A 25,716-nucleotide genomic window follows, 5' to 3' on the forward strand; every position below is an offset into this window, starting at 1 on the left:
TCAGAAGTGATGGAAGGATTGGTGTGAAAGCTGGAAGGAATGAGGTCTTTCATCCATTTTGGACCGTGATGTTGTTTAGATGTTTAAAAAAAAAGTGCTTCTGGTTGCTAATCACATCCTGATTCTATAGCATGGGTAATTGAAATCCACTGATAATCTCAGAATTGCAGTTAAATTAAAAATGACAAGGTTCAGATGCTCTCCCTTCTCTCTCCACAAATAATACAAATGTGCTCTCAGTCCCTGTGACTCTAATTGTTGTTGCACACCCTGGACACTCTCGGAGATGCAAATGAATGGAACCAATTTTGCCAGGTTGGGGATGTTGAGGTGAAGCTAGTCCAAGTGCAAATCGGATCGTCGGTAAGCCTCCAAACAAGCAATATTGTGTTTACCATGTGTTGCTTTTATTGAAAATATTAATACTTTTGCTGTTTTTCTAGACTTTTTTTTTCCATCTAGAAGAACGTAGAGAACATTTTGCAGCTAAAATGTCACCGTGACACTCCTGTTAGAAAACTCTGAAAATGTACTTATTTTTATACTCAGTAACTTACTCTACCTCTCAGAAAGTTCTTCCAAATGTTCTTCCTCCGCTGCCTGCTTTCAGAGATGTAGAAGTGTGACCAGCATTGCTGCTCTAGGGCAGTGGTTCTCAAATGTTTTAGTCTCGGGATCCCTTACAAATTATGAGGATCCCAAAGAGCTTTAGTTTATGTGGGTTATATCCATCTCTATTTATTGCAGTTGAAATCAGAACGGAGAAAGATTTAGAAACACAAGCACACACACATACACATTCCAGTTAGACATCAGATGATGTCATCACACACAAGAAGCCACTGGAAACACTCCAGGCATACCCGTGAGAGAATGAGGGTGAAAAAATGCGAAGACCATCTCGGTAGACCTTAGTAGGACTTAGACCTTCCTAGGAAAATAGCTTAACACATGGCTCTCTTGATGGGGTCTTGGGGCCGCCAGGCATGTCTGGACCACATTTTGAGCCCTGCTGCTGTAGGGAAACTGAGGCACAAGCAGATGCTCAAATCAGAGTCTCTTTGGTGTCCGTGAACGATACCAGTATGTACTTTGCTCCAAGTGTAGGGCTACCATCAGAACCCCATTTCCTCATGCAGATACCACTGATTATGCAGATACACAGCCGCTAGGAGTATGGAAAATACACAAGGACTTCATCCATTATGAAGAAAGCTGAATGGTGGGCGTTTGCTTGCTCTAGAGAAGGAGCATGGGCTTGCTATAGCAGTAGGCACTATTAGCTGATTGAAGAGACTCATCACGAACAGGGTTTGCAAAATCCTGATGGTGAAAGAGAGTAGAATGAGTGGCATGGGGATGAAGGGAATTTACAATCAACCCCTTGGAGGTCAAAAGTCCCATCAGGTGCGTCCTAGCCTTCCTGGTGCCTCACATTTGGATTTGTCAAAGGAACATCTGGGGCTCAGCGGTGTTCTGCCAGGTCGCCTAGGAGTGTCTGTTTAAGTTTAGAGACCCTGCTTCACCCCCCCACCCCCACACACACTCCTGACCTGGGCAGTTTTGCTAGAAGCAGATTGGACTGTGAAGAGTATAACATCTTAGGGACCCTTGGGTTAACTCTGTGCACACATCAGGCAACTCCCTGGAGTTGTGGAGTCCTGGGTTCATGGCACTGTTCTTCCCCTGTCTCCTGTCGTTTTTGCCTCCATGCCCCAGATTTATCACGTACACCCCAGTGATCAAGAACTGCTCTCAGCTTATTCTGAGGAACTTTTTGGCACCAGGACGTCACAGTCCTCCCCAGGAGAAATGGGTCTTTCAAGAGTGTTTCTGAGATCATGAACAGAGATGTTGGGTCATTGATTCACCCTTCAAACATTGAGGTGAAAGAGTCCTAATTCTTGCCCTCAAGAGCTTCACAGTCTAGTGCAGTTGTTCTCAACCAGTAGTGACTTGTCCCCCAGGGCATATACGTGGAGACATTTTTGGTTGTCCCAACTGAGGGTACATACTACTAGGAGCCCCTAAACCAAAGTTATATGACCCCAAATGTCAACAGGGCCAAGGTCGAGAAACCCAATCTAGTAGGAAGACAGCTATCTCTTAGTCTCGGGTAAGAGGGACCCCGTATTTTTCAGGGCCCTCCTTCAGCTGCCACAAGTTTAAGGGCCATGGGACCTGACCACGTAGAGCCTGGGCCTCACTCCCCTTCTGGGTCGGCTTGTATTTGCCTACACTGGAATTCCTCAGCAAGATGACTCTTTGCCCACCCCCACACCATGCACAGACTTCTCCATTGGTCTACCGTCCTCCGAAGGGTGGGCTGCCCTGCAGGCATGTGCGCTGTGAAGCCTCAGCGTTGGCCAAGAGGCTGCCTGCTGCTTAGGGCGGAGGGGAGTGTGTGTGTGGCACGGTGCAGGCTGGCTGTGCACATGTATGCATACAAGGCCCCTTTGGCTGTGGGAAGGAGAGGGGAGCAGGCTGGGACCAACTCTCTGGCACTACATGTCCCAACTCCCAACTCCAAGGAACCTGAGACACCTGAATTCTCACCTGGCCCTCCAGCTCACTCTGAAAATATATTTAACAGGGTAGGAGGATAGGATGTACTCTCTTTCACGGTGTGTTAGCTTGATTTACAACTTTCACCAAATTTTCAGACGTGTGAGATATGGGCTTCCAGTAATTCTCTGTTTCCTGGTCATGCAAATGTGAGGGGCAGGCCTGGTGCAGACTAGTGAGTCATTATGAAGCAATGTGATGAGATTAGGCACGGGGTAAGCATAGAGGAAGGACACTTAGTTTTTAAATGTAGTTCTGAAAAATACTGAATCAGGACATCCGTTTGCAGCTGTAGAAGTTAAGTAGAAATGGCAGTTCCAGGAACCCCACAATTAAGGGTGATCAATTGAGACTTTTCAGTGTTCCATTATTTAAAGAGATGTCCCTCTCTTGGAGCCTTAGGAAGCCCGATCCCATTTGCTGCATGGTCTTTTGGCCACCTCAGCCTGCTCCAGGCAGGCCTTCTTCCTGCTGGGCCATCTCCATGCTGCAGCAGCGCTCATGCAGTGTCCTGCCCTTGTCAGGTTGCCATGGAGACTGATCTCCGGGCCCTCAACATTGTTTGGTATTTACTGGGGATCTGCAGTTTTCTGGATGTTGTGACCAGCGCCGTGCAGGAGAGAGAGAAGGGCTGCACCCTCCCCTCCCCCATTTTGGACGACAGAGAGAGCATCATTCTGTCACAGAGAGGTAAAGACCCAGGAGAAATTGAACGGGAAGGATGTATTTTTTCCTTCTAATAACATTGTGGTTTTTTCCTGATTACAAATGTAATTTATATTCACAGTAGAAAATTTGTTGAAATACAGAAAAGCACACAAACACATAAATTATCCACCATCCCATCATCCAGAGACAACACTGTTAACATTTTAGCTTTCTGCCTTCTAATCTTTTTTATGTACTTATTTAATTATTTAACAGAATCAAATCATTCTGTGTGCATGTGCGCACACACACCCTATTTGCCACTTCCTTTTTTTTTTTTTATAAGATCGCATGGGCCATTTAAGCAATATTTTTGCAGTATTAAAATTTTGTATAGGTTATTTTACATGGTTCCAAACACACACACACACACACACACACACACACACACACACGAAGGTACATGAATATTCATAGCAGCATGTTTCAAAATAGCCAAAAGGTAGAAAGAGCCCAAATACCTCTCACTTGGCAAATGGATGCACAAAATGTGGTATATACATAGAATGGAATATTACTCAGCAATAAAAGGAATGAACTACTCACATGTACTACAACATTAGTAAATGTCACAGTATTGCTACAACATTAGTAAGTTTCGCAAATACTGTGTTAAGGGAAAGAAGCCAGACTCAAAAGGCCCCATTTTGTATGATGGCATTTGTATGAAATGTCTAGAAGGGGCAAATCTATAGACACCAAAAGTAGGTTAGTGGTTGTGTAGGCCTGGAGTTGGGGATGGGGGAGTAACTGTAAATGGACCCAAGAGATCTTACTGGGGTGATGAAAACGTTCTAAAGGTGGATTATGGTGGTGGTTGTGCCGTTTGGTAGGTTTACTAAAAAATGTTGAATTGTACATGAAAATAGGTGAATTCGGGGCTCCTGGCTGGCTCAGTCAGTGGAACATGTGACTTTTGATCTTGGGTTTGTAAGTTTGAACCCTACATTGGGTATAGAGATGACTTAAAAAAAATAAAATCTTTAAAAATAGAGTAAATAAAATGGGTGAATTTTATAGGAGGCAAATAATACCTCAATAAAGTTTATATATATATAATATAGTAAATATATATGTAAAACAAAGTATCTGTAAATATATGACATATAAAATAAATGCAGATAGTATATTTATTTAAAATAAGGTTTATATATAGAGAGATCCTCTATATGACTATTATTGATACATGTGTCAATAACATGTATTGATATATTTATATATAATAATATATGTATTGATACATAATATTGAGGTAGAGGACATCTATATATAAACTTTATTTTGCATAAATATGCTATATGTATTTATTTTGTATATTATATACTTTTATTTTACACACATATTTACTATATTATATAGATAAGCTTTATTGGGTTATTATTTACACATGTATTGAAGTATTAATAACATGTATTGATATATGACTGATGAATATATATTTATAGATCAATAAGATCGAGGTAAATAATACATGTATCTTAACAATATTGAAGCCATTAATACTTCAATAAAGTTTATATGTATGAATTTTATTTTACACCTGTATGTCAATATGTGTATATATCAGTACCTATTAATGTATCTATAAGGTGAGAATTCTCCTTCCTACACCTGTCCCTCATCTGTAGGTTCTTCCTACCACCACCACCATCACCACAGTGCTAACCACTATTTTTTTTTTTAAAGATTTTATTTATTTATTTGAGAGAGAGAATGAGATAGAGAGAGCGAGCATGAGACGGGGGAGGGTCCGAGGGAGAAGCAGACTCCCCGCCGAGCAGGGAGCCCGATGTGGGACTCGATCCTGGGACTCCAGGATCATGACCTGAGCCGAAGGCAGTCGCTTAACCAACTGAGCCACCCAGGCGCCCCTTTGTGGTAACCACTATTATAGTGGGTCCTTATCAATTATGTATGAACAAATATATATAAACAGCCATGAAACCCATTCTTGTCTTTCCTCCATATTTGCAATATATCATACATATTATTCCACACTTTTTAGTATCCCCCTGCCAGTTTCTCGAAGCTCTTAGAGAACTTTCTCATTCTCTCTTTGGAAATAAATACTATTCCGTTGTATTAGTGTATTCAAATTTATTTAATTTCCTCACAGTATTTTCTCATTTTTCTGCAGTGGTTTGAACCTAAATATATGAACTAGAGATATGATTGAACCTAAATATCATATTAATACGGGGCCAGATATCCCCCTTGGCTAGCTGGTCTGTTTTGTGTATGTAACCTATATGGGGTTCTACCAGTGTGTACTGTCCGTGGTAATATATGAGAATGGGGGCCCCCACAACCTCAATAAATAGAGTATCATGGCATGATTTTTAATGGCTGGATAATATTTCCCCTTGTGGATATACTATATTTATTTCTTTGTCCCCTGTGTTTGGAAACTCAGATTATTTTGTTATTCAATTCTTATGAAAACCAGACCAGGTATTTCAGAACTTTGGGTAGCTAGGCTGAGTGAGGGGGAGGGAGATGGCTCCGGCAGCCCCCACCAGAGGCAGTGTGTGTCGACATCACTGCCTTGTGGCCCACAGCAAACACCCCTGGGTATCTAGGGGTTCCTCAAGCCGGTACCCAGCGGACAATCTTTACAGACAGCTGTCTTCTTATAACAGAGAGTTGACATAGGAAAAGCCATCTCCTTCTAAGATATGATGGCTTCAAATCCCGGGATGCACAGTTGCTGAATGCGGGGGGCGTTCCTTTTTCCCAGGTGACTTCAAAACACTGCCAACGTTCCCATAATGTTCTTCCTGCAAACTCTCCCAGTCAGGGCTTTACCCAATCTTCGGGCTGGGAATTCTGGGCTGCACAGTTCAGAAATGTTAATGGGATTCTGAGTGAAGCTTCTAATCTCATGTGTCGTACAGATGGCTAACCAAGCGTGGCACCTTGACTTTCTCAAGGTCAGGGTGAGGGCTGGGAGGCAGTACCCACGTATCCTGACCTCCTGCTCTGGCCTTTAAGCAGGTGGCCTCCTGGGAACACACTGAGTGGGACATGACAGCAGAGATGGAAAGCGGCTGTACGAAGGCCACAGACAAGTTCAGCGCGAGGCATTTCCAGCCAACCCATTGATCCAGGCACCAGGCAGAGGAAAGGCCCAACCTGGAGAGCAGTCAGCCCGCTGGAGCAAATCCAAGGAAATAGCACCAGGAAATAGGAAGGGGTGGAGATTGATCATGAGCTTATTGAAACCTGCAGCCTTTTTGGTCAAGGGGTAGTTATGTGTTCTCTCTTGCAGCTCTCAGTGGTGACAACAAAGCCCATGCTGGGCCTCCAACATGCCTCCTGCTCTTTTTCTAAAAGGGCCCTTAGTGTCCTTTGGGGGGTGGGCATGGGACAGAAGCTGACAAGGAGGAGAAATGTGCCCTTCCTTCTTCTGCGTTCCCGGGCTGGAGATGAGGTCCTGGGGACAGGGAAGGTCTGTGGACAGCACGGCAGGTGAGGCAGAAGGCACACAAATCTATGGGGGCACATGAGCAGGAGGGGGTGGTATTAAGGATCAAGATCTGGTAGCAACAGGAAAGGGAGGAAAACAACCCGGTCTTGGGAGGAGCATTGAAGTCGAACCAACAAGTGCAATTAGGGTTTGTGTCACTTCCTACAGCCCAGGCAAGCTGTTCATTGGTCATCCGTCAGAGCCGGCTGCCAAGATGCCATGTGTATTCCAGGATCCCTGGGTGCTGGTCCTTTCTATCTGCCAGGCTGAGGGAGGGACGGTGGATGCCAGCCTTGGATGCCTGCTCAGGCATGTGTGGCCCACCATATGAGGCTCGCTGGCACCCTCCTGCAAGCCAGGGTAGCACAGGATGGGAAGGAACTCTGAGAGACTGCCCTGCCCTCTCCTTGCATGGGATTGCAAAGACGTAGTTGCAGGCGATTGAACAGGAGTTAGCTTCTGATGGCCAGGCCATAGGGCGGCCCGGTGCCCTCACCAACACACCAGTGACCATTCATTGCTCACTCTGTCTAGCCATGCCCTTGGCAGGACCTGTCCCAGCTCCGGAAGCAGGGGCTGTCAGGGGGTCACAGCGCACAGCCAGAAGTGGCCCTGCCCCTGCAGCCACTTTGAACTTGGTTGGCTTCCTGCCTGCCTGACTTCTCCCTCCCCCTCCTCTGTTCCTGCTGCAGCCGACATGCCATTCTGCAAACCTGTTCACGCTACAGGGCTCATCATAGTGGGTGCTTGATAAATAGTTGTGCATTTTTCAAAAGTTATTAACTCAGGCATTAATTACATACTTTCCTTTCTAAAGATCTCCCAGCAAAGGGTGCTTTCAGTCTCCCTGGAAATCTACCCATACAACTACCTGAGGTTTTTTAACGCCTCAGTGACACACACACGACCTTAATCATGTTCATTGATTTAATGAATGAGATGGTTGAATGATTGGAACTTAATGCAGAGCGCGGGGCTATGCATCAGGGTTGCAAAGATGATTCAAATCTGGTTGCTGCTTCATAGGAAGATGGCTGTGCACAATGAAATCATACACAACACTGTGGTAAATATCTCTATGTTTGGGCTCTCCGGAATTCGAGAGTTCTGATCATACCCATGTCTGACAAGATAAGTGAGTGCCCCGAGTCATCTTAGCAAGATGGCTAAGGGTGAGAGAGCTCTGACCAAGCTTTGATCAGACTGTGAAGGACTTGAGGTTCACCAGTGTTGAGTGAGGACTAAGGAAAAGCCATTTGATTTGGGCATCAGGAGATCACTGTGACACTGTAACAGGTGGATCACGGGGTGAGGTGGTAAGAGGACAAAGCCTTGAGAAATGCGTAGGCAGCTCAAGAATGGTAGACAGCACAAGTAGTAAAGGACCCATCAAAGAGTCTGGTGATGAAGGGGTGGCATGCGAGAAGTTTCTGGGGGGGGTAGGGTAGGTAGGGTCAAAGAATGCTTTTTATTAGGGTGGGGGAAACCTTACCCTGTAGGTTAGAAGTCAGCAGGACTGAGAGACCCACAGTACCAAACAGAGGTAAATACAAGTTGGGCAACATTCAAAAAATAGATAGGAAAAGCTGAGGACAAAAGTTTGAAGAAAAGAACTCTATCTAAGACAAAAGGGAAAACTAAAAACGAGGGAAGTAAAACAGAAGAGAGACCATGGAGGGGATTTTTGTTTCCTTAGCGAGGTACAGAACAAAGTCATCCAAGTTGGTTTACAGTGGGGGAGTTTTCCTCTTGTCACCTTGGAGGAGGTTCTGTGTCAGTCTTCTTGGGAAAGGGACCCAGATACTGATGAACTTTATCTCATAAGGGAGGCAAACACTACCTGTTTTGACTGCGGTGAGTTTTGGCTGATCCCCATTTCCCTGACTTTGCCTGCATCAGAGCCAGATTTCTGGGTCTGCTCCCCGCTTTGCCCAGTGGGATGCTGCTGAGGAAAGCGCAGCAGGCAACATCCTTCATCTTGCTCAAGTGGGAGCTTGAGCAGCAGGCTGTCTCCATACAAGGATGCTCCCCCCTCCCCAAGTGTCCAGAAATTCAGCGAGTCCGGCACCTTGCCTGTTCCTAGCTGTTACCCTTGAAAAGGTTCATGGAGCCCACCCAATTACCAGGTAGCTGAGGACTTTACAGTTGAAGAAATGGCCCTGTTTGTTGGTGTCAGTGGTTTCATGAATTGATGCTGTGATCGAGCCTGAGCTTGGGTTTAGAGCCTCAGGTTGAGAAGGTGGGATTTCAGGAGAGATGAAGAACCCAAGGTTCTGATTTTCTGTAACTTTGACATTCTTGAGTTTGCTGATGGAATCTCTGCTCAGGTGACCATGGTCTTCAGCTCAGTACTAACTCGGAGCTGTGATTGCCTTCCTGCTGGGGCCTGCCCTGGTTTAATAACTAGCACGGCTGCCTGGGTTTCAGAATTCAGTTCTGCTGAAGCTGCAGCCACCTCATCTGGTCCTGGATCTCTTGTCCTCACTCAGTGTTTTCAGAGTCACAGGAGCCTAGGTAGCAGTGAGAAAAAAAAAACAAAAAAACACCCACCGAGGCAGTCACTCATCTTTTTAACCAATAGGCTTTGAGCTGCTGGGGGACAGTTCTGATGGAGAGACACAAGGAGTCTTCGCTTTTGTGGAGCTACCTTTCCACTGGGAAGGCCAGATGATAAGCAGATGGATAAATAAGTAGGTGAGACAATTTTCCAATGGCCACCATGTTGTGCTATTGCTGAAAATGGAAACAACGTCCTGTGATCAAAGTGACCCTTTTCTGTTGAAGGACCGCAGAGCGGACATTCTGGGACAGGTAGTGGTTGCAGTCCAGGCTCTAAGGTGTCACCTAGCTTGAAATATATGAGGAGAGAAGGAAGGGCAGGGGGGAGAAGAGTGGAGGGGAGAGTGGGTGCTGGAGGAGGGCTGGTGATGGGGTCAAGGGGGTAGAAAGGATCAGATCCCATAAGCAATGATAGAGCAAGCTTGGCTTTCATTCTAAACTCAGATTTGAAGTAGGAGAGGGATGCGAAGCTCCCTACTTTGCTTTTTATTAAAGATGACCCTGGCTGGCTGGCCATGTTCCAGAACAGGGGATGAGGGACGGGAGTGAGGGGTAGGGGGAAGAATGGACGCTCAGTTAGGAGCCCGTTGCCCCGGTGAGAGGCCGTCACAGCTTGGGATGGCAGTGGTCGGATGGGAAGAAGTGGGTCTCCTGGGGATGGGGACAGATTTAGGACATGTTTGGAGGCTACAGTCAACAGGATTTATTGATAGGCATTGGTGGCATGCGGGAAAGAGCCATCAAGGAAAGCTGGTAGGTGAGGGGCTTGTATCACTGAGTGAATGGGAGTGCCATTTATGCACAGGGAGGCCCTGGGGAGGGCAGGTGCAGGGGTAAGGAGTGAGAGTCCTCGTTTGGCTGTGCCGCGTGTAAAAGACCACTAGACCCCCGTGCAGAGATGGTAGGGAGGGATTTGGACGATGAAGATGATTTCACAAGCCAGATGGTGGCTGAGCATCCTTCAGATGAAACTCTTGGAGCCCTACCGTGCATATGCTGTTCCACCCCGCGTCTCCGAGGATGCCCGGGGATGTGGAGGCTGAAATTGCCTTGCTCTTATGAAAACTTCAGGGTCTCTGCTTTCACTGGGTTGGGTGACTTTACAGGCTGCCTCAGCATCTGTATGGACCACTGTTCTTTGAATCTTCGTCCCCAGTATGTGAAACATGCCTTTTGTTAAGTGTTTTATACTCAGAACCTCACACCTATGTGAAGTGTGTGTGTAGAGAAGTGGCTTTTGCTATAGTTTTGATGTTATGTGGCAGCAACACAAATTAGCAAATATTGAATATTAGACATTTCTGTTCAGAAAAGTCTTCCAGCCGCCCCACCAACACGCCACCCCCATGCTGCTAGGCTCCCCTTTCTTCTCTCTCCTGTTCTCCTCCCAGGGAAATCCAGTCACCACACTTCAATGTCCACAACAATGTCATTCCTTCCTTGCTCAGCAGGGAGCTGCTTCTGCATTTGCACAGACGAATTCATGTGCTTTGCCAAACGATGGGCCATCTACTTCCTGTCCAGCCTCCAGCAGTATGGAGAACTAGTAGGAGCTTAACATATTCCTGGCTTCTTTCATGGTCTCTGAGAGGCGAAGGAAGCAGTAAGAAGATTGATTTCTCACTTACATGAGGTGTGTCACCCCTCCCGGAGGACACAGTGACTACCTTTAGATTAGATGTGAACATTTACTTCCTCTGTGCTGAGAGCCCCTTTTGGTCCAGGCTGCTCTCCATGTATGATCTCATTTAATCTTACAACAATATCATGGTCTGAGAGCTCTTATTAGCCCATTTCACAGATGAGGAAATCAAGGCTCAGAAAGGTAACACAGCTAGTGACAGCAGAGCCGGGGTTTGAGTCAGGCCCAACCTCCCACAGGGAGGGTGCCACCAGTTGGAACACTCCCTCTGTGGGACTGTGGTCACCAAGACGATGAAGGTCTTGATGATGACGAAGACTGTGGTGCCAATACCTGACCTTTAATGATGATGGCTGGTTTAAGTCCTTTCGTACGTGTTTTACACGTACCGACACGTTTATACTCTACACACTTCTATGAGGCAGGCAATTATTTATTTATTTGCTTGTTTATTTATTTATTTATGGAAAAAGAAACCAAGAATCATAGAGTTAAGTAACTTTCCCAAGGTCACAGAACAAAATGATTGGAGTAGACTGAATCTGATCCCAGGCAGTCTGGTTCCGTAAGTTGTGTTGAGCAGTGTTGGCCAGAGAGATCCAAGCCATTAGGTTAAGGAGGCCATAAAACTCATTACGCCTCAGGGACCGGAAATTTCTAGGCACAACTGGAGCACTGAGGTGTAGTGGTCAGAGCGAGGCCAGCTTTCCTGGGCAGCTTTCCTCTAGATGACATCCCCCTCCCTCCACCAGAACCCAGAAAGGCTCAATCTATAAGTACCTGCGGGAACTTGATGCATGTGATCCAGGCACTTTTTACTGCTATTGTTGGTGGGTGACAGAACTAGAACATTTTCCATCTGACTGTTGTGTGAAAGTCATTTTTACATATATTTTCACATTTATACGAGAAGAAATTGAGGCTCAGCGAGAATAGATCGCTTTCCCCCACGGCCATCTCCCCGGCCCCTCAAAACCAAGTTAGATACACCTGGCAGGTGCCCCCGAGGTCCTCTTCTGGCTCCCCCCACGGGGTGCATCACACTGGATTGGATTTGCCAGTGACTCGTCTGCCTTCCACGTTAGACCGCTGAGCTCCAGGAGAATGTCTCGTTCCCCACTGAGCCCCCAGCACACAGCCTGGCTCCTGACACACACTGTAACTCAATGCACATTTCTTGAATACGTTACAGAGTGAATGAGTATGTGGCCCCTCACAAGTAAGCGGGGGAGTCCAGGTGGGTACCCCTGTCTCCATTACTGTCAAAATGACAATTTTTGTAGAACTGGCCTCTTCTCTGTCCAGTTTCCCCACCATGCTGGGAGCAGGGGTGGGCCAACGGCTGTACCTGGCAGGTAGGTTTGGAGCAAGGGTTCCTTAGGGGGGGCCAGCATGGGGGGACATTTTCCAGCTCTCTCTATGCCCTTCTCAGCCAGGACCCAGACACAGGGCACTTGCTTGCCAATGTACTATTCAGCCCCTCTGAAGGCTCCATATGCCAATGTAAAAGCTACTCCAAGTGATTCCCACCTGCCGTGAGCTTGTCATGTGTCGCCCTCCAGCTTCTCTGTGCCTTGCCATGTCCCCGGATCTCCTGACCCTCTGTAGTCGACAGTAGAGAACAAGCAGCCTCTGTAAGCCAGGAAAACGGCCCCATTTGAAGGCCCATAGCCTGGAGCGATCAGAGTTTTCTATAGCTGAAAATGGCAGGCAGAGAGGCCTCTGCAGACAAATTCCCGTGTCGTGTGGACAGGTGCAATAGGTGTGTTCTTAGAGGATGGAAGACCTTTGAGTCGAGGCTTGCCTCTGTGTCTACGAGTGCCAAGGTGTGTGAGCGTTGGTGAGGCAGCCCAAACGAGAAATCTCGAGTAAGAGAGTAGAAATGAATCTTGGTCTTCGTGCTCGCTGGAGGCCTGCCCCTGTGCTCAGAGGTTTACAGGCTGATGTCATCTCATTTGCTTACAAACATCCGAGAGGGAATCACAATCAGAACAGACGTCCTCTCAGAGAGGTTTAAGTAAGATGCCCAGCGTCACACAGCTAGTCAGCAGAGCTGTGGGTGTCTGATACCAGCTCTGGACCTTGAACCATCCTGGCATACGAAGTGCCTCTCCACCCCTGCTCTTTCCACGCCCGCGGGGGCAGAACACTGCATCGTCCTGTGGTTCATTCTTCCTACCGCGTTCCTGAGAAATCTATGGCCAAGGAATTGTGTTTTTGAGCAGTAAAAATTGTTATGAAACAATTCAGACCCCCTAAAATCCCCGTGGCTATCAGGAACTTATGCATGCACTTATAGATGCTTTTCTTTATTAATCTGTTTGTTTCTAACGTCTGCTAAAGTAAAACAGAAGAGACCACACACCAGGTGGAGAGCATGCCGTGGCTTTTCACATGTGAAATTAGTAATCACGACTGCTATGCAGCCAATTCCGTTTCCCAAACACTGGTCTGCTAGAGACCTTTTTGGGGGTCTTCTCATTTCAATGAGACATTTATAAAGTGGTTTTGCTCTGTTGCAGATCACATTTTTTTTTCCTATTTTTTTTCCTTGACTGGTCTTCGATCCAAATACTTAATTCCTTCCTGATTTTATAACTTGGATTTCCTAAATCATTCCACCTAATGCATGACCCAGAGTAACTGGGGATTCACATAGGTTTGATCCCACATCTCACAGATATGGAAAAGTTAGACAAGATGACGTCCATAGGTAATTGACACAAGACACATTTCCAGGAGGGGGCCGTACTGCCCGGTCATTCAGCTTCCACACTTTCTGTGCTGAAAATGGGAAAGTGGGTAAGTTCCCAGACAAGAGACACAGAAGAAAAGCGCCAGTCTCTAGAGTAAAAGAGCTGGTGTGGGAAACAGCTTATCTCACTTTGTTCCTCTGGCTTCAATCTGTGGGGCCAGGAAGGCTATGTCAAGAGAGCCATGCACAAGGACTGGCCTCTCCAAGAGCTGGTGGGAGGGGGATGGCAGCCCAGGCCTGTGGGCCCCACTTGGGCCTTGTGCTGTGGGGGGGTTCAAGGAGCCTTTCACACCTGCCTGCAGAGCCAGCAGGCAGAGCCAGCAATGAAGATCTATGTCAGAGAAAAAGAAAGTACACATACTGAAAAGGTCAGATAGGAGAAGAACAGCGGCAGGAAGCTGGGAAGAGCAGGCCAGTGATGAAGGACGGGGACCCACACGGGTGGGGACAGGCGGGCAAGGGGGTTGGAAGGGCTTGTTCTCAGAGAGTGAGTGGAGAAAGGGGTGGGTAAGCGTCAGGAGAGGGAGGTTGCTGTGGTCTGTGGTAAAGATGACTGCAGTGGACAGAGGGTGTGTTGAGGTTACTACATCAAGCAACAATCTCGAAAAATGAGAGGAGGGAAGTCCCCAAGGCCAGTGGGAAGAGAGGGCTGGGGTCCCCCGGCAGGGGTTGGGAACATGGCTTCTTACCGGGCTCTTGAGTGTGTTCTATGTGGATTCCTGAGGCTCATGCCCTAGAGCCCCCATCTTGGTGTTTTGGGGACTACTTAAGAGTGTCCAGACCCAACAATGAGAGCTGGTCACGTGTCAGCAGCATGGATCTAACGATGTCCAATGAGGACTTCTTCCCTCCTGATTTCCCACTGACATTGGTCCTAACAGCCATTTGACCCCCAGTTTCTGGGATCTTCCAAAGCCCAAACGTCTATGTGGCTCCATTTCTTTTGGCACCAAAAGAACCAGAAAGAATGATCTTCTGATCTGAGACACCATGTAAGTGTGGCTGATGACGTTACCTCTGCCCTAGAAGCAGCTTGGAGCGTGAGGAACTTGGATAGACCTAGTTGGAGCCACCAAGCCCATGGAGGGGTTCCAGGGTCAGGTGGGGCACCAAGCCTTCCACTGATTCCCACTTTTTCTTTGTTTTGTTTTGTTTTTGGTGGAATTACAGGGTAGGGGGAGGTTCAGGAGACAGGCCAGGAAACCACCGGCCAGCGCATTGAACATCTGGTGTGGGGGAACTCTTGGAAGTCAGCTCAGAGGATGTGGGGAAACACCTGGCAGAGTGCGCGGGCTGTGGCAGGGGAGGCTCGGATCCGGGATGGTGGAGGCCGTGCGGAACAAATCTGCTGGCTGCGCCCAGCCCAGGCTGCCCACGCCAAGGGCCGGCCTGGTGGGGCCCCAGGGGCTCTGGCCTCTGACCTTGAACCCATCAGAGACAAGGCCGAAGAGAGGGAGGACCAGAGCAGGAGGCTTGGAGAGGGGGAGGAGCCTGGCAGACGCCTCAGCTCTGGGAGTGGGAACTGGAAATGGGAACATCCCCTTGGAAAGGGCCCAGCCGCTGAGTCCCCAGGCCCCCAACAGCCTCTTCTGTCTGTGGAGGTGGGCTTCAGGGCTCTCCAGCAGTCTGGTAGAAGAGGTGTGGTCAGGTGAAGGGAGGTCTGGCCACCAATCACGAGTTGGGCTTGTGGTGAGCCAGCAGCAAAGAGCATTCTGTGCTGGGGGGTGCTAGGAAGGAGGCATGTGGGTGCTGAGCTGAGCTGGGAAGACTGAGGAAGCTGTCAGCCTCTGGGGCAGGGGGAGGATGTGGGGATTAAGCAGGTGAAGTTTGTCACCACAACCCCCCCCACCCCCCGGTGTGGCTGGGGGAAGACAGGAAGCAGGGGGTCCAGAGCCGCCGGAGAGGAGTCTCCTGCGTAGGTATGTCCTAGAAGATGCCAGTTATGTCCTGAGTCTCAGCCCTGCATGGAGGAAAGAGGAGTCTTTCTTGAAAGACCCCGAGGGCCCCGTAAGGGGATATGCATTTCTAAATTCCCGAGTCTGGGTGTCCTGCCTTTCCTTCCCATGAGAACCCCAGCTCCCCCTCTCTCTGGTGACTGAGCTCTACCTCCTGCTTTAGGCAGAATTGAAGTTGACCTTTCCTAAAGAAAGGCCTCCCAGGATCCTAAGACAGGGTCCCATGTCCTCAACTGGGTTACCTGCTCATTTCCTAGCGTTGTCTAAACTAAAATCTTCATTGAGTTTCTTGCTGGAGGAAGGAAGGAGAGCAAACACACTTCTTCAGGCCACGAGACAACAGCCCCCTTTGGCAGCTGGTGAATGTGGGAGATCTAAGGGCTGGGCCTGTGCCCGCAAATAACCCAGGGTTCTGTGTCTCAATATACCCAGGGTATATTGCAAACAAGTCTCTCAGTGGCCTTTGCTAATGTCATTCCCTGTCTCCAGTGAGGTAGCAAACGTATGCTGAGCTTGTTTTCTGTGCACTACCTGGGGTGAGCTGAGTTTATGTAGGGGAAAAGCAAAGTAGGCAGAGGGGGTCCCAGGACATCTGTTTCTGCACTAGGCATAGACAGGCTGGGGGCACAATGAGATCTTGAAGAAGATCAGGAGATCTTATGGAGAACGTGGGATCAGGGTTGCTCTTGGGGCATGGGCTGATTTCTCCTAGTGGAAGCTGGAGAAGGGTAACCAGATGGAAGAATGGTGGGGGTAAAAACGCACCAGCATGAATCCATGAGGGGAGCTCAGAGGACAGTGAACGAGCAGTCCCTCCATCTGTCAGACCTATTTTTTGTATTTATGCAGGGAATTTATGAGGGAAAAACGCCTGGGGATTTGCGCCAGGTTAGCAGAGTTCTCAAATAGCATACCAGAGACCCCCCTGAAGACACTGATGCTATTGGGCTAATGTGTTGTTCTAAGCATTCAACACCTGTGTCATTTAAAAATACCACAAGGTCATGCAATAGGCCCCCCCCCCTTTTTTTTTTGCTATCTCCATTTTACAGGTGAGGAAATTAAGGATCAGAGAGATTAAGTAACCAGAGAAAATCATGGAAGGTTTAAGTAGGGAGCAAGTGGGAGGAAGACACTGGCATGTTCCTTTGTGAAGCTTTGTAGCCATTATTATACATATTTATACCTTTCAGACATGTTACTGAACCCTCATGACAGAGTTTCACTGAACCCTCATGACAATGGGTGGGGTATTTTCTTAATTTCACTCATGAAAACACTGAAGCGTGAGCCCTGCTTAGAAAATTGCCCAGTTCTGTCTCCGAAGATGTATTGTTGAACGTGAATTCCTACCCGGTTGTGCCTCATCCCAAAGCTATGTTCTGGCTCTTGATACTCGTGCCTATTTACACGAAGGCCCCCTTCTTGTCCCTTTCTTCTTCTTTTTGAATTTGTTTTTGTGCATTTGGATATATTGTTGCCTCTGCCTATACAAACCTTAAAATGCCCATTCCTTCCCCTCCGCCTGAAGGGGTTCAGTTTCCTACTGGATCTAGGGGAGCTGGTAGTCTTCAAGTCTGACGGCATGTTCCGTGAGTGGGTGACTGCTCCCCTGGTCCTCCTCTGGTTCACCCGGTAGTTCTTCCAGGCATTTCTGTCTCCTGACCTCAAGTTGTCTATGTGCAGGTGCATCCTCACAACTCCATGGTGCCCGGCCGTCTGTGTCTTGGCTTCGAGCTGCAGAGCTGGAAGTTACACCCTTGAACACATTCTGCTCTGTGTTTGCTGGTAAAAAGCCATAGTGTCCCAGGATGGACTTGGGGGACAGAGTTAGATGCCAGGGTTGAGAGCACAAAGCAGCATCCCCGGGGAGCTGCTGTCGAAGGGCCTCTGGGGAGACCAAGATGCAGGACGAGCCCCTTGTGTGGGCATTTGGAGCGAGAGTTTGTCACCGTCAAGTTGGAAAGAAAACATCCAGGCCAGAGGAGGGGGAGAGAATGGGAAGCCAGGCAAGTTGCTGGAGGGACCGATTTCCAGTTGGAGCCTGAGCTTCATCTTTCAGCACCTAGCTGCTCAATTCCAGATGCTTTCCTTGGGGAGTTCTTTTGCTCTTTACTCTCGGCTCAGGCAGTCAATGCTTAATGAGAGCCAGAGGGGTCCTGTCACCGTGGGAAGGGCCAACGAGACCTATAGATGAAGGAAGTAGCTACAGAAGGCAGGGTGGGTGAGGGAGGCTCTGGGTGTCGGTAAGTGCCCGAGCTCCTGGGTCGAGCTCCAAGGGGTAGCACTTGGGGGCAGGGACACATCTGAACTTCCCTCTCACTCTCTGAACTTCTCGTGTTGGGAAACGTGAGCTGGAAATCACCCCAGAACAGACAGTCCTCTGCTGATCCTCTCTCCACCGCTTCCAGAAACAGCAGGGTGTCTTATTTATTTATTCATCTCGGTGGGAACACGGCGTCTCGGAGTCCTAGCCCGTTACCCCGAGCCTCGGGGCGCACACATGCCCCCGAGTGGAGACCTGGTGTGTGTCGAGTTTTGTCACAGGAGACCGCAGATGCGTTCTGTTAAGAAGACCGGGTGCTGGGAGGGAGGCTCAGGATGTGGGTCTCAGAACTGTCCTGCTTCGATGTGGTCCTGGTTCCTGGGGCCAGTCTTGGAGCCAGGACATCAATAAGGCTGCTCTTTGGAACTTTCTGGATCCTTTCCCGTTCTCACTCATCTTTCCTTTCTTTTTACTGCTCCCTCAGCCTCCCTTCTTCCTCCCTCTCTGTAGAGTTCTTCTCGCTCAAGTCCCTAGCAGTGATTCAGAGGGCATTCTCATCCCTTCGTTCACTCGTCGAGTATTTAGTGAGGACCAGCTGCGTGCTGTGCCCTGTGCCGGGGCCCAGTGTACGGACTTAACAACACACATCATGCGTGGGTCTCCGACTTGAGCACCTGCCAGCCCCCTTTGGCAAGACCTCGAACTGGGCAGGGGAGCCCCAATCCAGCTAAAGGAGCCTTGGGATGGGACCTAGACTGGCCAGCAGCCACCTCAGGACCCGAGTCAGCCTCACCCCGGGACAGCCACAGCTGCAGACGGTGGGGTCCTTTTCTCTACCATTGTTACCCCCCATTTGGTGAGTAACGGGGGGCTTGTGCTAAATTCCAGACCTCCACGAACCATTCTGCCGCATTCCTCTTTGGCTCTCCAGCCTCTGAAATGTCTTCTCTTAGAAAGATCCTTGACGTGGACTCAGGCGGTCCTCTCATTTTCCTTGCCCACGAATCATCCAGGGATTGCTTGGCAAGAGAGGTTTACTGGGATGGGCCAGCCACGCTCCGCTCCTCCGTCCACAGGGAGGACTGACCGTGTCGGTTGCAGGCCACAGCTGGCCAGGGCTTACCTGCTTCTGCTCTTGGGTAATACCCGAGGGGCAATGAGTTCTAGTTGCTCTGCCACCTGTCGGCCGGAGGCCAGATGCAGCTGCTGGGGCCGTGAGGAGCAGGGAGGAGGGCGCGTCTCGAAGGGCAGGCAGAAATTCCTAGCTCCAGCAAAAGCAGGAGTCCTGCCCTCTCTCGGCAGTCTCCCCCCCCCTCCCCCCCCCGCCGCCAAGACTCAGAGCTGGCCGTCTGTCTCCCTCCTGCCACTTCAAACACCCACAGTTGGAGCTCCGGGAATGTTATTCTTCCTTTTAAAGACATTCCATTTCATGTGTAATTAAATGTGTGGTATTGAATTGATGTTTTCTTCTGAGCATTTTTGGCAGCCCGAGACCCTCAGGTCTGGCTAGTGCAAAGAAAACACACACTTCTCCGAGATCCTCCCTTCTTCTCTTCTTCCCTCTTCCCCCAACTTTCCTGCCAAGACTCTCTCCCCCCTTCTAGCACATAGGACTCACCTCGTAGTGTGAGAGCCCCGAGGCTGGAGAGACCCTCTCTTGTTCTGTGAGGCACTGGGGCCTTGCATTTGTACCTCTGGTGCCATCCTCATTTCCAGAAGCCATCCTTGCTGCTCCTGTTGAGCTCGGGGGGTGATGACCCACTGTGGCAGGAACGGGTTCCGTTGGAAATGATTCTCTCCCCATCCTCATGGATACGATTGGTTTCCACCGGGTGCTGTTGCCGGTTCCGAAAGCAGCGCCCTCCCTGGGGGTGGGAGGGGCAGAGGCTAGGGGGCTGTCGTGAGTGACGGGGGGCCAGGGTGGCCCAGCCTGCTTGGACTCTAGAGTCTGAGGGGCCACCTCTCACCACTGGGTGACCTTGAGCAAATTGCTTCATCACCTTGAACTTCAGCAGGACGTTGTGTTTAAGACAGCTGTGAGGACAAAGGAAACGAGGCGTGTTGAGCACTTAGCATGGTGCCTGGCTCCGGGGATGTGCCCTCTCGATGGGACTTAATTTGTATTATTAACAAGTGCATCAGGGGATGACAAGAAGCTCAAAGAGATGAGCACAGAGTAAGATGGAGGCACTGGGAGAAAGACCTGAGATGTCTCCACAATGAGGCTGGGACCGACTTAGGCGCTGGGTCGGACAGCAGGCCGGGTGGGCAGGGAAGGCAGGGTGGCCAGGAGAGCCCATCAAGCCTCAGCTAAGAGAGCACCCAGCCAGCCCTGAGGGATGCTGGGAGGCCCTGCTTCTGAGTCCCTTAGGAGAACTCAGGGAGGGACGGTCTCTGTGCTGCCCGCATGCCTGGCCTCCTACGACAATCGTCAGCCAAAGCATGGAGGGGGCCCGTGGACTTCTGTGAGGACATCCTGGGTCTGCCTGATGGAGCATGCCAGCTTTGGGGCACCGACTTTGCTGCCTGACACAAAGCAGAGTCAGGACCACCATTATTTATAACCACCGACCCTGGGACATCTGGTTGTTGGGTTCTCTTCCTCCTGATCAATAGTAATCTTTAGTAGGTGGCTGTCTCTGCCTTCGATGTCTTTATTCCACTGTCTGACCAGCCTCCTCCCGCAAACGGTTTTGGACTCTGTAGAGGGTGGAGGTTGGACATCGCGGTGGCAGGCATGGACAGGCTGCCGGGAGCACCCGCCTCGAGTCGGCGCCGGCTCCCCCCCTTCCCCCCCGCCCCGGAGCAGCCTCAGCCATTTATTACAGGAGAATATCTCGACCCCTCTTCAGGTTTCTTTCCAAGTCACTCTTTGGTTTGCAGTAGACTGAGCTCTTGGGTAAAATAAAAATCCTGTAGATGGGAAGGAACACACTTGTATTTAATGTCCGTTATGTGTTGGAGAGTCCTGATGACCTCTAGTATCCGGAAAGCGTGCATCTGCCCTCCTGACAACTCTGCCGGACAGATAGTCACGTACCCATTCTACAGATAAGGAACTACGGCCCGAGGGTGGATGCGGCAGTGAGCGGCACGGTCAGGGTTCAAATACAGACCTCTTTTCCCCAGGCCTTCCATTTCTCAGCCACCCCGTTTCTCGTGGGTTTTATGCTTCCTCTTCCTGCCCGGTCAGCAGCACGGACAGTTTCTGGCTGGCTCATCCCTGTTTTCCCAGAACATGGAGGTGAGGCTGACAGTCAGCGGTCACTGACGTCTCCAGCCACGTCTGTCCCGCAGACCCGTGCAGGTCGCAGAAGGCGCTGGGCGGGGCAGCTCAGGTGAACACGGAGAAGATGAGGGGGGATGACCACAGCCTGCCCGCTGAGCTCTGCGGGCTCGGAGGTCTTCTGTACGGAGGCGGCTGCGACCTCCTTGGGTTAGTGATTCTGCCCTAGGTCCTCCCTGCAAGACCTCGCAGAAGTGAATCCCGTACAGTCCTCGGTACAGAGGAAAATTCATGGAGCAGTAACCGAAACAGAAATTGTCATTCTGTTTCGTCTGAGGAACCAGTTGTCCTGCGGGAAAGAGAAACCCTACGGAGGGCTTCCTCTGGCAGAGCCCAAGTGGGGGCTGTGTCGACGGAAGGAGCAAGGGAAGAGTCGGGATAGAAAGTCCCAGGAGCCCTGTGTCATCTCCCAAAGACCGCTCCTCCTGGGCACTGGCCCCTGGCTCTCTGCAGCTGCCCCTCCTCCCTAGAGACGGGGAGGTGTTCCCACGGCCTGGGCCGTGAATCCCTCTCCCTCCTCGTCCCCTGCCAGTGTCCTGGCGTCTGAGCCCTGTGACCCAGACTCTGCTGGGCCAGCCAGCCAGGCAGTAAAGGGAGATTGATGCCCTCTCCTCCTAGGAGAATCCATCACTTTTTGGCATGCGGGTCAAATGGCTTCACCAGAGACAGCTCTGTGCAGCACTGTGTGAGCTAAAAATAAGCACAAGAAAGGGCCCAAATAGACAAGAGGACGTCAGAAATGAGGATGGCCCACTCCAGCCGCCCGCCTGGGCCTGTGCAGCGCCCTTTCCTCCCACACTGTTCCCCTCCCACCGCCCTCCCCTGGGGCCTCTGGGAAGGTAAGAGAAGTCAGACAAGCTGGAAGAAGGGGAAGATGGAGGGGTGACCTTCTGTGGACAGAACGGTCTTCGTGGCCACAGAGAAGGGGAGGACGGAAGAAAGGCCATCTGAGGAATGGAAGGAACGTGAGCTCGGGAGCCATAGAAAGGAGAGAAGACTTCCTTGGCCATGCTCTGGCCCTGTGAACTTTGGAGAGTTAGCCCTGCCTCCATTTCTTCATCTGTGAAAGGGGCACAATAACCCTTGTCTCTCCTGGTTATCAGAAGTGAATGTTGACCAAGGGGAAGAATTGGTCACAGATTCCCTTCCCTTTGCCCTGCTTCTTCCTACTTAGGTTCGGGGATAACCAGCTGCTGGGATGGTGTTTGGGAGGCTAGAGTCTTGTTGGTACATGGGGCTGTCCACATGCAAGTGACTCGCCTTAATGCGTCTGGCGCACACCCAGCCTCTCTCCACTGAAGCCCCCCGTTTGCTGAGCTTCTCATCCCCAGGACCGGCGGGATGTTCTCCCCTGGGGGAGGATTTATGGTGGAATGGAATCTATATTTATTTTCCATCCCTCCCGCCGCCCTTTCTCGATCTCGCTGCCCCCTTTGTGGACTAAGCTCAGGTATTGCTCTCAAAATACTTCTCCCTGAAGACAACTAGGGTGAGCCAGGCCTATTTTATTCTGAGCCACTGGGTGTTTTCGAGTCTCTGAAAAAGATCCTTTTGCTAATTTGGGGAAGACACTTTGGTCCATGGGAGGCTTCTGCTTTGTGCTTGCGGAGAGCAGCAAAGTTCCCAGGAACGTGGTCCCCTGCACCCCCACGGCCGCATTCAAGGCTCTCAAGCCCTGGGGCACGGAGGGAGGGATGAGAAATGGCTCCCTGTTTGCTGCCTCCACTTGACTTGTCTGAACCTTTCCGGGCCTGTGATTCCCACCGCTGAGGGAGGGAGGAGAGCTAGAGGGTTCTAGGACGTGGCCCAAGCCTGACGTCTGTTCAGCGGGCTGAGAGTGCGCTCTCCATGGAGTTCCCCTGTCCCTCTGTCCTCACTCTGCTGTCACGGCAGCTGAGAATGAGAGAGCTCAGGGGGCTGGCGAGGTCGCTCAGCCCAGAGTTGGACTGAGGGATCCAGGAATTTATATACTGTTGCTTTGCTCTTGTGGGGATGTGTGCAGCATGTAAGAAGATGAGAGAGGTATGATCTTCATTGCGTGGATGAGCAGTTGAGGCCCTGAGAGGGACCTTGACTCAGCCTAGGCTGTGCAACTAGGTGGGGCGGCGGAGCCCCCAGTAAGTCTAGGATTGCAGGCCTTCAGGTGGCGAGAAAGGAATAAAACATCTGTGGGCATGGGACTGTCTGTTAAGAGCTGGCTAATTCCTCCCCTACCAATGTTCATCCTGTTCCAGTGGTTCTCGAGGTGGGGTGCCCAGATCAGCAGTGTCAGCATCACTTGGGAACTTGCTAGAAAGACAGTTCTCAGGCCCCAACCTGGACCTAGTGAATGGGAATCTCTGGGAGGAGGGCCCAGCACTGTGTTTTAACAAGCCTTCTAGATGATTCTGTTGCAGCTCAAGTTTGAGAACGACACTGCCCTCTTCCAGTGCCGAGGGAGGCTGGTGTTGGGGCAGGGTCTAGGGCCAAAGGGGGCTTGTCCCTTTGTGGTTCGGCTACTCTGGCATGTCCTGATGCTCTGGATTCCAGTCCCATTTCAGCCCCCAGGGGTGGACTTCCGACTTGGCCCTTGTTTCCCTTTCTTGTAAAATAATATCCGCAATGATGCAAACACCAAAACATGCTGACATTTTAGAAGACTTGAGGAATTCTAAACCTTCAGATAAACAGCTCATGTGGTAGGTAAGTAGAACTTGTATTATCCTCCCACACCCATTTTACAGACAAGGAGACTGAGTCCTAAGATGTTTTGTGAGGTGCCCCAGCCCATGCTGTGTGGAGGACCCGAGTCTGGATCCGGGTGCCCCTGACTTCTCATTCCTCTCCAGTCCCTGCGTGTTCAGAGGTGGGGACTTGGCCTCGTAAGGCTGCCTTCTCAGCCCATCTGCGCTCCGCGGCTGCCCCAGGACGCTCACCTTGTAGGACCCCGTGCGTCATCACTGGTCACCTGGGAATAATTATGCAGCGAAGAGCAGATGGCCTCCCCCGAGAGGTCCTGACCTCCCATTTTCTCTCAGTGGGAGACTCTTTAGCCTTCCCTTTCAAGGCCAACAAATCCCGTTCCTCAGAGGCTAAGAAATAGTGAGGCAGGGTGTAGAGAAGGCAACCGATGTTTAATTTGCTTGTTGTAAAGACTGGGGCAAAGCCCTGCTGTGTGTGACCCCCAGCTGGCTGTCACATGGCCCGTGAGGAGCAGCCTGGGAGCAGCGCTGGGAGCCTGCAGGTCTGTCTCGCTGGGGAGGAGAGAAAACAGGTCTGCAAATGCTTTCTCCTACAGATCCTCCCCGACAGGTCATCTGGGACACGGTGGGGAGACCATGAACTCTGGTAGAAAAAACAAACAAACAAACAAACAAACAAACAAAAGATTTATAGAGTTTACTCTGGAAGGAATTCCCAAGTCAACCCAAACACCAAAGCCTTGCAGCCACACCTGTCTGTTCCTGTTGCCTGTCTCCTCGCTCATGGGGACGGTCGGCCTGCCACGGTCCTCCGTCTTCAGTTTTTGACAAGGTCCTGTGAGACAGTCCCCTTTCCCGGCTCTGCAACGCCCTTCGTAACATTCCTACAGGTGGGCAGTGGGCGTCTGCCCATTGCACAATGGGAGGGTCAGTGAGCATCTCCAGGCTTGCTCCTTTCATCACCAACCACTGCTGGTACTCTTCCTCCGACAGCAATCTTTCCAAACGGGGAGGGGAGGGGGACGGCTGAGGTCACATCCTTGCCTTTTCCTGGCAGACGGACTTTAATAGGCTTGCTGAGGTGGTGGCAACCCTTCTCTGCATAGACCGTGCTTCCGGGGTGCTCTCTGGACTTGGCTTTCAGGATCGCAGTGGTCTTTCAGAGGAGCGGGATTTGTCAAGTAGAGGCTCCCCCCGGATAATTTTAGCTCCCACTTAGTCGTCTCCACCACAAACCAGGCCCTGTGCTAGGACGCTTACAGCTACTCTCGTATGACAAGAGCCCGTGTGTGTCTGTGCGTGCATCTGTGTGTGCGTGTGTGGCCCGTGTGTGTCTGTGCGTGCACCTGTGTGTGCGTGTGTGGCCCGTGTGTGTCTGTGCGTGCATCTGTGTGTGCGTGTGTGTCGTTAGATTGTCCCAGGTGCTGGGCCAAAGTCTTCAAGTGGGCTCTCTCATTTAATCATCACAAGAATTCAGCAAGGAAGGTATGGATGGATGTTAATCCCATTTTACAGATGAGGACATTGAGGCTCTGGGATGAAATCACTTTCCCAAGCTCAAAAAAACCAGCAAGGATGTGGTGGGGCCGGGATTCACACCTCACTAATTCAAAGTGCAGTCCTTGGGCCCGCGGCACACAGGCGTCCCCAGAGAGTTTGTTAGAAGTGCAGATTCTCAGACCTGCTGAGTCAGAACCCGCACGATGCCCAGAGCCGTTGAGACTGCCATGTGCATACACGCTGTCCAGCAACTATAGCTAGTTATTCCATAATCCTGTGTGTTAACTCCTGTGGACTCTTGTTTTCCAGCTGAGGCAGCTGTAATGTAGACAG

The 25,716-nt window shown here is 50.2% G+C and overlaps 1 protein-coding gene across 5 annotated transcripts in view; it reads left to right on the forward strand.

The window, feature by feature from the left end:
• Positions 1-25,716, forward strand: part of NTRK3 (neurotrophic receptor tyrosine kinase 3) — a 383,244-nt gene that overhangs the window by 297,082 nt on the left and 60,446 nt on the right. The window lies entirely within an intron of this gene.

This window comes from Eumetopias jubatus, unplaced genomic scaffold, assembly GCF_037043125.1.
Source record: "Eumetopias jubatus isolate StellerSeaLion01/CBP00866 unplaced genomic scaffold, mEumJub1_p1.0 scaffold_7, whole genome shotgun sequence".
Taxonomy (NCBI): Eukaryota; Metazoa; Chordata; class Mammalia; order Carnivora; family Otariidae; genus Eumetopias; species Eumetopias jubatus.